Source organism: Panthera pardus, unplaced genomic scaffold (genome assembly GCF_024362965.1).
Source record: "Panthera pardus isolate Hobbes unplaced genomic scaffold, ASM2436296v1 HiC_scaffold_2, whole genome shotgun sequence".
Lineage (NCBI taxonomy): Eukaryota > Metazoa > Chordata > Mammalia > Carnivora > Felidae > Panthera > Panthera pardus.
The window spans coordinates 47913994-47927259 of record NW_026526765.1 but is presented as its reverse complement, the minus strand read 5'-3'; the positions used below and the strand labels follow the sequence as shown (position 1 = coordinate 47927259).

Here is a 13266-nt window from a genome sequence, read left to right as displayed (position 1 = left end):
AACGTGAACCAATCTAGAGTAAGGGCACTGAAACTAAAGCCACTAATAGAAGAACGATTGGTACAGGTAGCAACTTTTTTAGAGAAATGAAAAAGCAGAGAAGTCAGACAGAAATTATACTATATTTCCATAAAGTTACACCTAGCATACCTGCCCCTCTGCCTTCCTTTCCACCCCCTTCACCTCTTCTGCCTCTGCCACCCCTGGAACAAGAAGACAACCCTTTCATCTCTCTCTGCCTACTCAACATAAAGACAATGAGGACGAAGACCTTCATGGTGTTCCACTTCCACTTTATGAATAGGAAATAATCATCACACTGTACAGTTAATGAACTTACATGGTGTAAGTTGTGTGTTCACATGAAAATCTAATAACTGAACGGCAAGAACTGTAGGAGATATTTCGGCATCATCACCACCACCTACGTATTCATCACGTAGAACATCTTATGCAAGACTTGTATGAACGTAAACAGCCTGTCATATACCACAAGTATAAGGTGAGTGATATTTAACATAAAATTAACAATGTGTTCATTTTATTACTGTTTTATAATGGTGCTTTCAAAGAATTATATTACCATACAGTATGCCTTTTTTTCTTTCATAATTGGAGAAACTGCACATCAGCTTATCATCACAGGTAAGTGGTTTTTAAAAAAAAAAGTAACAATGCTTCCAGGGCTGCATTATGAATATGACTGTAATACTGTATGCCACAAAATTTTTATAACGATTCATTCACTAGTGTACAGACTAGGCTACTGTGAAAGAATCATACAATTATACTAGACTACCATAAAGTTATCATATGGATGCTTCTTCATCATCAATGCATGAATTGTTAGACTTGTAAATAAATATGAGTTTATTTTTCACATTATCTATTCATTTTTGATGTCTCGTGTTAGCAAGATGAATAACATCTATGGTGTTCTGTGGCATATAAAATTGATATAGCTAGGTTCGGACAGAGGATTCATCTTATGAACAAGAGACATAAACTTATGGTATCAATAAATATAGTACTATATGTTTTTCCTCCATATATATATATATATATGGGTTTTTTAGCAAGAGAGACAGAGAGAGAGAGAGAGAGGAAGAGATTGGGGGCGAGAAGGGGAGAGGGACAGAAGGGAAGAAGGAGAGAGAGTGAGGATCCCAAGCAGGCTCCATGCTCAATGCAGAGTCTGATTCAGGCTCCTTCTGACAACCCTGGGGTCATGACCTGAGCCAAAATCAAGTTGGACGCTCAGCCAACTAAGCCACCCAGGTGACCCCTTATGGACTTAAAAAAAAATTAATCTTTATTTTGAGAGACAGAGAGAGACTGAGTGCAAGTGGGGGAGGGGCAGAGAGAGAGAGGGAGACAGAATGCAAAGCAGACTCCAGGCTCTGAGCTGCCAGCACAGAGCCCCATGCAGGGCTTGAACTCATAAGCCATGAGATCATGCATGACCTGAGCCGAAGTTGGAAGCTTAACCAGGCGCCCCAGTGAAATTCTTAATTTTCTTTTCTTTAGCTTACTTTATTGTAAGAATAGAGTACCTAATACATATAACATACAAAATTTATACTAATCAATTGCTTTTGTTTTCAGTAAGGGTTTCTGTTAATAATAGGCTATTAGTAGTTACATTTGGGTGAGTTAAAGGATATATACATATTTTTTACTGCATACGGGTGTCAGCCCCTAACCTCTGTGCTGTTCAAGAATCAACTGTTCATTACACGGTGTGCTGTGTGGCTCTACTTCCATGAAAAACGTAAATAAAAAAAAAGCAACCCACCATCTCCACGAGGATAGATTTGTAAAGTATTTGTGAAACTGCCGCAAAATGACTGTATCAAGAATTACCTCATAAAATGATAGTGATGTGAGTCCCACGTCCCAGAAGGCCCCCTCTTACATATTTCTCACTTCCAACCCATCACCAAGTCTTCCTGATTTTGCCAGAAGAAAACACATTTTGAGTTGTTTCTGTTTGCATGTCTGTCACCGCCCTCCTAGATCAGGCTCTCACCATCTCTGTGATAGTGAAAGTCTCCCAAGTGGTTTTCTTGCATCCACCCAGTCCTGCTGCAGCGGACACAGGCAAGAGCAGCCAGAAGAACCCCCGGGAAAAATTCTGTCATGTTCGCCCTGCATCTAAAACTCTTCAGTAATAGCCCAGGGCTTTAGCACCAAGGCTCTCACCACAACTCACCCAAGCATGTTACTTCTTGTCACCTCTTCCCTTGCTCCCTATACCTCAGTCACCATGACCTTCTTTCGGCCTCTCCTCCACCTTAATTCCCTGGACATACTCCCTCCCCTCTGCCAGAATGCTCTTGCTCCCCTCTTCACATGACTGGCTCCTTCTCGCTTTCAGCATCACCTTCCCTGATGTTCCAATTAGATGCTTCCACCCCGCCCCCTGCTTTTCTCCCTCTCTCTACCCTCCTGTTCTTTTCCTCAATAACACACATCTCAGTCCAATGCTTCATTTACCATGTATATAATTGTATGCTTAAGATTTCCAGATCTGGGTACAGTTCCATGTGTCAGGGACAACGCGTGCCTTATTTGTGGGGACAACACAGCGCCTCACCCACAGCACAAGATACAAGTGACTGGAGATATGAATGATCCACTAATTCTCAATCACCCTTACATCTCTTCAGCATAATAGCAAATGCCAGCTTGCCCACAAAGGTGAGCGTCCCTCACGGAGATTAAAACAACCCAATTATCCCAGAGAAAAGAAAAAACCCAGCCTGCTACTTCTCAAAGCAGAGGCAGGGAAATAAATGAGCTTGATTGCAAAACCACTCAGGGTCTCCTCACCTCTTCAAAGGGTAAAACTGATCTATCATTTGTCACCCTCCTTCTACTCACCGAAGTTTTATTAGGCTGTGGTCAATACTCTGCAGCGAATCCTGCAAAGGCTAATAGGCCAGCTCAGAGAGCCCACAACCCGCTTTGCATTTTCATGTCCTTCATTACAACAAGTGGGCTATTTTTATACCTGTTAGCTGCTAACAATCGGCAAAACCTCAGGCTCAGAATAAAATATGACAAGGGCCAAGAGAGGTAACAATAACACTGCTTGTACTGCAGCCAGTTTGCCATTAATAATAACAGGGAGAGAAAGTGAGGAAGAGACAGGGGAGGAAAGAAGCCTCTTTGGAACCCAGCAGAGACAATGTCCCGGGGTGGATGACATATGCCCAGGGCTGTGACCCATCTCACTCTCTGTTTCCTTACCCTCTGAACCGAAATCCTTTAAGGTATTAAATCTTAGAAAAATGTCATAGCGTGACAGGACCTTACATAGGATAAGGCCAAATGACCGTGAGGTGTTAATTTCTTATAAACAGCATAACCCACCATTTTGTAACTTTTCAGAGTTCTTTCACAACCATGTATTTGTACATGGAAGGAAAGGGGTATCCACAAGGATAATCAATGCTTCGTGCATTATTAACAAAAACCTGAAAACACCTGTTTATTGCTAGAGGAATGTCATGTAAATTTTGGCACATCCATGCCTTAGAATGTTATTACATCACTACTGTTGATGCGCAAAATTGTGAGCTGACATTGCATACATTTTATCATACATATCTATCGCCCATTTATAAGTGGACTCATTTCTCATTCCCATTACTAAAGTGTAAGCCCACTGGGGCAAGAGCCCTCATTCCTTGAACAGTATGAGGTTCACTAAAAATGTTTGTAGAAACTATGATGAGTTAATATATACTCTGACACCATTAAAAGAGGACAGTGAGTTCCTATAAACTTTTACAGAGGGTTTAAAACTGCTCTTAGTTGTTTTAAAAAAAATACTGGGGAAATGTGGTACACATGACAATCTGGGAAAGGTACCTGAGCAGCATTCAAAGGCATACCAGAAAGGGGGAGAAACTGATACAGGGTGTTAAGCTACCACATCCTTTTCAAGGTGAACATATTTACCCTGATGAGAAATTAAAAACTTTGGTTGCAGGTTTGAAATCAAAGACTTTTATAAAAACAAACGAATATTGCCAGTCTTCTCTTGTCATTTTGACCTGCCTGTAAGTGACCTGTTTGGTATCTAATAACCACATGAAAGCGCCTTTTAGAAAAAGATTCCAAAAGGTGTTAAGCCTCCCTAGAAACCAGAAAGATTCTGTGTCAACTGCCACGCGCCTAGGGGTCTATGTCCGGTACTGAGCCAGCTGGGACATAGAAGATGATGGAATGAAATGGTTCTGAGATAGGCTTGACATTCTGGTGGAGCTGGGTGGTAACCACTTCCTAGCTACAGAACCTCAGGCAAGTCACATCCTTCTGAGGCTCAGTGTCACCACCTTAAAGAACAGGAATAGCACCTCCAACGGACACATGATGATTTTAAGAATTACAACGTACATAAGGAATTTAGGACAGCACCTGGTGCACCAAGCGTTGAATAAATCATAGTTATGCAGTTTTATTGGAGGTTCAGACAAGGAGTTTTACATTCGGAGAGCCCACTGAGTGCTGCTATATTTTCGAGCCACTGACTGAACCAATATGGCACCTCAACAGTGACATCTATTCACAAAGAAGGGGCAACATGAGCGGAGTTAGGGATGGCTCATTCAAACTTATTTTCATTCCTTAAAAGTAATTCCAAGCATGCCAGTTAGGAAAGAATGTTTGGTCACTCCCCATCCTTACTGCCTTTCCATCCCAGAACTTGGTGCATACATACTGAAGCTAGCACAACAAGGTGGAGTCTTTGGTAACGCTACCCAATAAAGAAGGGGAGACACTCTAGGCACCTGGGTGGTTCAGTCGGTTGAGTATCTGACTTTGGCTCAGATCATGATCTCGCGGTTTGTGGGTTCAAGCCCCACGTTGGGCTCTGTGCTGACAGCTCGGAGCCTGGAGCCTGCTTCAGATTCTGTGTCTCTCTCTGTCTCTGCTCCTCCCCTGCTCATGCTCACTCTCTCTCTCTCTCAAAAATAAATAAACATTTAAAAACTTAAATAAGAATGAAAATAAAAAGAGGAGACACTCTTGAAAGCATCATGATGTGTAAGAGACACGCCAGCACCAGGAGACACAGGCACTGGGAAGACCTCATCTCATTCACCTTGGTCCCCTCCTCACTTGCTTTAGGTGTGCCACTTCCAGTGTCTGAAGCATGTATCTCCAACATACGGGTATTTATTTATAAATTATACACATGTACCCTGTCCTCATACAGTATGTACACTATCAATTTGAAAAAGAGACATTGTAAAGGGACGAGAAAAGTCACGTCGTTTTGGACCATCCTCTGTGCACTCTTGGCACCCTCAGGATGGAAAGCTTCCCTCCTTCCCCATCCTTGCCAAAGGAGGGGGTCAGAGCTGGGGGGGCAAAGGGTTAAGACAAGGTGTCAACTCTGCCTTCACATACGTTTTACTTGGCTTGAGTTATTTTTTGCTTTAGTTGTCAGCATTTTACAATCAGGACGTTTCTTTTACCTAAAGAAATAGCAAGTCCAAAACACTGGGCTCCTGAGTCCGCTGACACTTTTGTTGGACCTGAGTAGCAGTCACACAACATCCTTTAATATAGTTCTTGCCAAACTGATTTCTCCCATTTGCAAAACTTGCTCTAATTCTATAGGTATTTGAGCTTGCAGTGCTATATAGACTGTGGGGCCTCGGGGCCACAGGAAAAGAAGAGGAACATGTCTAACGTGGGGGAAACTTCTTGACTGGCCAAGTCTCCATGTCTGTCAAAGGAAGAGCATGGTGGAACTGAATAGTGCAGAAACCAGGCTGGGTTTTTAGCCGCTGTGATCTGTGCTCATTTTGCTCTGGCACCGGAATCCAGAAGAGAGGACTATCTAAAAATTCGTTTCCTGTTGTTAAATGTTTGTTTATTTATTCTGAGAGAGGCAGATCAAGAGTGGGCACCCACGAGCAGGGGAGGGGCACAGAGAAAGGGAGAGAGAGAATCCCAAGCAGGCTTCCCACTGTCAGCGAGCCTGAGGCAGGGGCTCGATGTCACAAATGGACCATGAGATCATGACCTGAGCTAAAAGCAAGAATCAGACGCTTCAACAACTGATGCGCCCTGAATATTCTTCTTGATCTATGTGTTTCGCTTGTCCAACTAAGAGCAGGACCGGTTTGTACTGACAGCATCAGCCAGGGCTCTGTAGTCACAGCAGAGTCTCAGGCAAAGGAAAATGGTGCATTCCTATAAGCACTTACCAATATAACCTCTTGTATTTTGAACCAAGTGTAAAAAGTCACTGAACTCTGCTAATAAAGAACATGACTCCATTAAAGAGTCCCACGTGGCTGCATCTGTTCACAACCATTTGAGAGAAAGAGAAAACGTTTGGGGGACATTAACAATTCTTAAAAATATGGCATTAAAATAGGATTTATCCGAACTTTAGGCATCCCCTGAAACTCTGTGTCTGAAACAAGAGTCTTATCCCCTCCCCATGGTCCTAGCCTGGTCCAGGTAATAGGTCTCTCTCTTCTGCTAGGGACCCACTGTAGAAGCTAGGTTTTTAACTCACTCAGAGCAGGCCCCCAGCAGCATCCCCACACCCAGGCCAGTGCCCACACCCTGGGGATGCCAATGGGGCTCCAACATGACCCGATTGACCCACGTTGTACATAGCCTTGAAATTATGTTCAATCCTCACTGAGGACAGAACTGGGTCTCCTATTTCCCTACAATCCCAAGGAGAACATGACAACCTTACAAATGCAGCAGCAGCAGCACTCGGGCTGCTAATTTTAGCTACAGGGACTTTTTTAAAAATGTTTTTATCAATTTTTCTCACTCTTCTGGGATCCTATGATAACCCCCAAGTGACTCACCTCCACTGGCCAGCACTGAGTCCTTTCCCACTTTAAAAAATTCCAAAGCCAAAATTTCAAAGTGTCTTGCATGGCAAATAACCAAGACAACTCTTCTCCCAGTTGTAGAAAGGGTGCTAAAAATTCTTTTCTTCTAGACGATTAGACCCTTTGAAAGGTCAGAGGAGAAATAAATTTAGCTCAGGCAATAAAATGGAAAGATCCCATCACAGAGTTACACAAGCACCCGATTAATAAGTTATGTTGGAGAAGACTGCCCTATTGATCCAAAATGCGAGAAGTCACAGGCATCTGAGAGCTGACAATGTGCTGGGAGGGGGATTCCCATGTTGTCAAAAGCTCTCTCTCACACTAATCTTGGCAGTGCTCCCTACTGACTTGCAAGAAAAATGAATTCAAATCAGCCTGCTGGTGTTTTTGTTCTTTCTTCTATATGTGAGGAAAGACATACTATAAATATATATAACAAGCACAGCAATTATTTTGCATTTGCTTCTTGCAAGTTAAGGGAATGCTAAGGAAAGAAGGGGACCCTAGGACTTGTCAACCTGAACAAAGACATGTGGGTAAAAAGAAGTAAATGATCCTACGTCCTGCTGTGCTCCCTAGCTTTCCCTCACTCTGACATCCTCCTCACTGACCCCACTTTTCTGATTCTTCTAAGCAGAGAAGCTAGAAGAGCTCATTCTAAGAAAGGTCTAAGGAAAGAAAAAGTCAAATTCCTCTAGGGCTATCTTTCACCCTCTAAAACGGGGTCAGAAAACATTTTTCTCTAAAGGGCCCCAAACTGAGCATTTCTGGCTTTGTAGGCCATATCATCTCTTTGCAACTATTAACATCACCATTATAGCGCTCTAAAGTGGCAAGAGACAATAAGTAAATGGATGTGGCTGTATTCAAGGCAAAAACAGCTTTATTACAAAAATAGGCCCTGGGTCATAGTTTGCCTTCCCCTGATCTAAAAGGCAACTGGCATCAAATCTCTCCTGAGTCTTGAACATTAAAAACAAGCAAGCAAGCAAACACCCTACTGCCAAGAAACAGAAATAGACTGTCTTTAGCAGAAAGCAAAAAAGAACTCAGTTCTTCGCAAGAATCCAAGGCATTCCTGAGCTTTGGAACCAAGCACCTGTGTTCTTCTTGTGGATGTCGTTACAGTAGGGAACTAAAGTCAAGTGGGATTTTGCTTTTGCTGCAAAAAATCAAACAAAACTTTAAATTGAATCTCATCCTTTCTCTTTTAGACATGTGTTGCCGTAAGTCACATTCTGTGACGGCGTTCTGCCTGCGCAGAAGTTAGCTGGAAAATATTGCAACTCACAGGCTTACCCACTGCACCTGTTGCAAAATTTCCCTGAGGGGCTGCTGCAAAAAGCATGCTAACTTTAGACTATGAGCAAGGGAGGAGGAGGAATCCATCACGTTCTCTGGGACATGCCTGTTGGATCATGGTCTATTTACCAAAATAGCTTCCAAGGACTGTTCTCCTTGGCAAACATAAAGTCACACACATACATACATGTCTTTTATTATTAAGCTAAAAGACACTCCAAAATATTACTTTTTAATATTTTGGAAACAGACTAATTCAAGTATGTGATAAAAGCTACATACTATGTCAGTGGGGGGAAAAAAAATATATATATATATATAATTTTAACACCGTTTCCTCCCTGCCCAGGCCTCCCCCCAGATCCCAGGATAAGAAAGCCCTACTTCAGAGAAATTAAGATTTTGCCTGGAATCTAGTAAGACCAAAACAAATGTTGGGGAAAAAGTGGACTGCCTAGACAAGATCCAACACTCATCCAGGCAGGATGGTAGCATGGAAATCCTTTTCCCAACAAAAAAGGTTCACGGAATCTCAGTCCTAAGTGCCAAGAGCTTTCTAGGACAAGTCAGTTCTGATACAACATCTCTATCCTTGTTGTTCTCTAAAAACATGCTGGCACTGGAAATATTTTTCTCAAAAAGCTATTACCCATGGACTCTTCACAGGGATGACAATTAGAGCAGGTGTTTACATCTGTGGAGTAATTTGAGAGGAGTTGAGAGGGGTCCCTTTCCTTCCAAAAATTACCTCCATTAGAAATCCCTTATTTTAACTTAAGCTACTTTATCAATGCCAGTGATGGAGACAACATGTTTAAATCTAATGTTATTCAAATGTTGCCTGTATTAGGTTGATATTAAAAAGGAAGAGCAGAGTGCCTGAGTGGCTCAGTCAGTTAAGCTGTGGACTCTTGATTTTGGCTCAGGTCATGATCTCAGGGTTCAGGGGATCCAGCCCCATGTGGGGCACTGCGCTGACAGCATAAAGCCTGCTTCTGATTCTCTTTCTGCCTCTCTTCCTGTCCCTCCCCTTCTTACACTTACTCTCTCTCAAAATAAATACATAAACTTACCAGAAAAAGGAGGAGGAGGGGGAGGAGGAGGAGGAGAGGGAGGAGGAGGAGGAGGGGAAGGAGGAGGGGAAGGAGGAGGAGGAGAAGAGGAAGAGGAGGAGGAGAAGACAACGCCGCCACCAGTGTTTTCTGTTGGTGTTTTTGGGTTTTGTTTTGATAAAGGCAGTATGAAGAAAAGAGCATCGTGTCTCCCACCATCTAGGCAACTGTGGACCAAAACTAACAACAGCTAACATTTACTGAGTACCAGGTGCTTTATAAAGTGCTCTCGCTGCTCAATGTGACTTGGTTCTTCCCACAGTCCTACCCTAGGAGGTACTGTCACTATCTCTATTGCACAGATGAGGACACTGAGGCTTCAAGACAGGAAGTGACGATCTTTGCATTGCACAGCTAATAAGTGGAGCATTGAAAATTCAACCTAGGTCCTCTGGCTCCAGGCTCTCAAGTCTTACCTTTACCAAACACACCGTGTGCTTGAGAAGTCTTCATCCTATTGTGGCCTCAATAGATAACTAAGTGACCATGGAAAGTTACTCAATTTGGGGGGATTCAACTCTGAAAGCTGGCACTCAGCAACTATTCAAAAATTGTTTTGGAAATGCAAATAATATTGGATAACCAAACAGTCTTTAAAAAGGAACAAATTTAGATCACTTAGGCTCTCTGATTTCAAAACTTGTTAAAAGGCTACAATACACAAGACCATGTGTATTAATATAAAATAGATGCATACAAAAAAAATAAGCAATTCAAGTTACCATCAATTCAATTAGAAAAGTTATGTATCTATTGCTAGAAAAAATTGGACAGGTATACAAAAAAAAAATTCTTGTCTTTTTTCTTACTCCATACATAAAAAGTTAATTCAATATGGATCACCAATCTAAATAGAAACCTGAGAACCTTAAAGCTTTTAGAGAAAATAAATAATACATTTGTGATGTCTGAGTAGACAGACAGAAACCCTAAAATAAATATATATATATATATTAGACTTAATCAAAATGTAAAATATTGCTCCTCAAAAGGTATCATTATGGAAATGAGTAGGTAAGGTATAGAATAGGAAAGAAGACATTTATACAACTTGTCTAAAGAAAAAGTTATATCCAGAATAGACACAAAACTCTACAAAACAATAAATTAGTGACAAATCCAATAAAACAATAGGCACAAACTTGAAAACACAAATTATAAAGGTTATAGGAATGGCTATTAGGGATGAAAAGATGCTCAACATCATTAGCAATCAGAGAAAACCAAAATGAAACCAAAATAAAATAAGACTTTACACCACCAGAATGTTTTTAGTGTTTAAAGAAAAATAGCAAATGTTGGAGAACATATAGAAAGAAACATAAACTGCTGATAAGAATATAAAATGGTACAATCACAAGTAAGACTAGTTTGGCAGGTTCTTATAAAAAGTTGTTCCTTGAAATTTTTAGTCAGGACCCCTTTACTCTTTTAATTATGAAGAAGCCCAGAGCCTTTGTTTATACAGTAATTATAAATCAATAGCTACCATATTAGAAATTATAACATAAAAATTTTAAGTATTTCCTTATCAGTGCACTTGAAATGACAACATATTTAATATTTTAATGAGAACTATGCAGTATATGTCAAAACAAAAAGAATTAATAAAACTTCTACGTGATTATAAATCTCTTAAAAATCTGGATTAAGAGTAGACAGCTATATTCTTTAAACTTTCTCTGCATTCTCTTGATGTTATTTTAGGTTGAAGTATGTGAAGGAAATCTTGCCTTACAATAGAAAAGTCATTGGAAAAGAAAGGACCGTTTTAATGGCCTTTTTGAGATAATTGTGGGTATTTTTGTTGTCACTAAACCAACATCCAGGGGCAGATTTTTGAAAGTGGAATCAAACCACGTCAATAAACTTTTGTGGTCAGTTACTTTAAAAGCCATTGGTCTATCTTGTTATATAGATTGATCTTTATCTCATGCATGATGTTGTGACATTAGGCAGTGACCATTTGGAAAACATTAGTCCTCTGAATGATGTGGATCTTCCAAATTACACAATCTTTTGATATCACATTTGTTAATACTACCACTAATCTCATCAGAAAAGAGCATAATCCTGAAAAGTTATTAAGCTCATGGCTAAAACATGTTTTCTGAAATTCTAATTTTTGTTTGGAAGCTCCAATTTTTCACTAACAACAAACACAGCCAGTTATTTTTCGTAAAGTGACGGACTTACTTTGTTCGTTTACAAGAAAATATCTGGGGTGCCTGGGTGGCTCATGGTTGAGCATCTGACTCTTGACTTCGGCTCAGGTCATGATCTCATGGTTCAAGTTTGAGCCATGTGCCGGGCTTTGGTCTGAGCATGGAGCCTCCTTGGGATTCTCTCTCTGTCTGTTTCTACCTCTACCCCACTCATTCTCTCTCTCTGAAAATAAGCTTAATATAAGATTTTTAGAAAGAAAATATTGGGGGTGCCTGGGTGGCTCAGTCAGTGAAGCATCAGACTCTTGGTTTCAGCTCAAGTCATGATCTCACAGTTTGAGGGTTCGAGCCCCGCATCAGGCTCTGAGGTGACAGCACGGAGCCTGCTTGTGATTATGTCTCTCTCCCTCTCTCTCTGCCCCTCCCTTAATCTCTCTCTCAAGGTAAATAAACTTAAAAAATAAGTTTTTTAAAAAAAGAATTACATAAATAAATAAATTAATTAATTAATTTAAAAGAAAATATCTGCCATGTACCCCAGTCTGAATAATCAGTCTGTGTGTAAATAAAAAATGATGCTCCATGAAAAAATTAGCTAGTTCAGCTTGTAACTCAAACAATTGCACAACTATGTTTCCTTGAACTCAACAGCATACCTTGGTATGCAGAAGTGCCTTTTGTGTAATACCATTCCATCGTACAAATCATTGAAAATATGAGTAATCTAAAGTAGAGATTTAATAAAATTAATAATTTTTTACTGATTCATCAAGGACATTCTTTTTCAAAGATTTTTTTTTAGCATTTATTAATTTTTGAAAGGCAGAGGGAGACAGAGAGCAAATGGGGGAGGGGCAGAGAGAGAGGGAGACACAGAATCCGAAGCAGGCTCCAGGTTCCTGAGGGGTCAGCACAGAGCCTGATGCGGGACTCAAACTCAAGGACCATGAGATCATGACCTGAGCTGAAGTCGGCCGCTTACCCAACTGAGCCACCCAGGCACCCCAAGAACATTCTTAACTGAAACTGCTATACTAAAAAGAGTGTTTGGTGTAGAATAATGCAGGATTACCATGAGTACTTAAGGCTCCATTCATTTTTTATCCAACATTGCTTTCTGTATCAGTAGTGTAAAACGTAAACATCATGTTAGAATTATCACAAAAAACCTACAATAGTCTGATGCTCCTCAGGGGTCCATGGACCATAGCCTGAGAACCACTGTTAAAAATTTAAGGATCAACCTACCCTCTGACCCAGCAGTTTTACTCCTAGATCCTTACACGAAAGAAATGAAAATGTGCATCTACCAAAATACTAGATAACAAGTTTATAGCAAACTCATTCAAAATTGCCCAGAACTGGAAACAAAACTAATATCCATCAAAAGGAGAGAAGACAAACAATGTGTCATGTATCTATAGAATGGAACTGTAGCGGATAATAAAGAAAAAGAAGAATGATAGCTGCGACAACTGGGTGTTTTTGTCCAAAACATTCTGTCTAGTGAGGGAAGCAAGACATAAATGAGTATATACTGTGTGGGTGTTCCTGAGGAGGTAGGACTAGAAAGGGACTGAAGGAACATTTCTGGAGGAAAAAATGTTCTATAGCTTTGTTTAGGTATATTTAATTTCCAAAACTCACTGAATGGAATGTTTAAGATTTGTACATTTTATTGCATGTTGATTATATCTCCGTGAAACTTCTGCAAAGAATTACATACTAGAAGTCTCAATTATTGAATTGGGTGTCTGACCTACAATTTTAGTAAAAATAAGAATATAAAACAGGAAGAAAGAAGTA

The 13266-nt window shown here is 40.5% G+C and overlaps 1 protein-coding gene across 2 annotated transcripts in view; it reads right to left on the bottom strand.

The window, feature by feature from the left end:
* SGCD (sarcoglycan delta) overlaps window positions 1–13266 on the bottom strand; it is a 939939-nt gene that overhangs the window by 424462 nt on the left and 502211 nt on the right. Inside the window, exon 1 of one of the 2 annotated variants that reach the window (XM_019464512.2) lies at window positions 2884–2953. The exons of the other annotated variant lie outside the window; for it this stretch is intronic. The gene's annotated coding sequence lies outside the window, so the exon portion shown is untranslated. Of the gene's footprint in view, window positions 1–2883; window positions 2954–13266 lie in introns of those variants that run through there. 2 annotated transcript variants of the gene reach the window in all.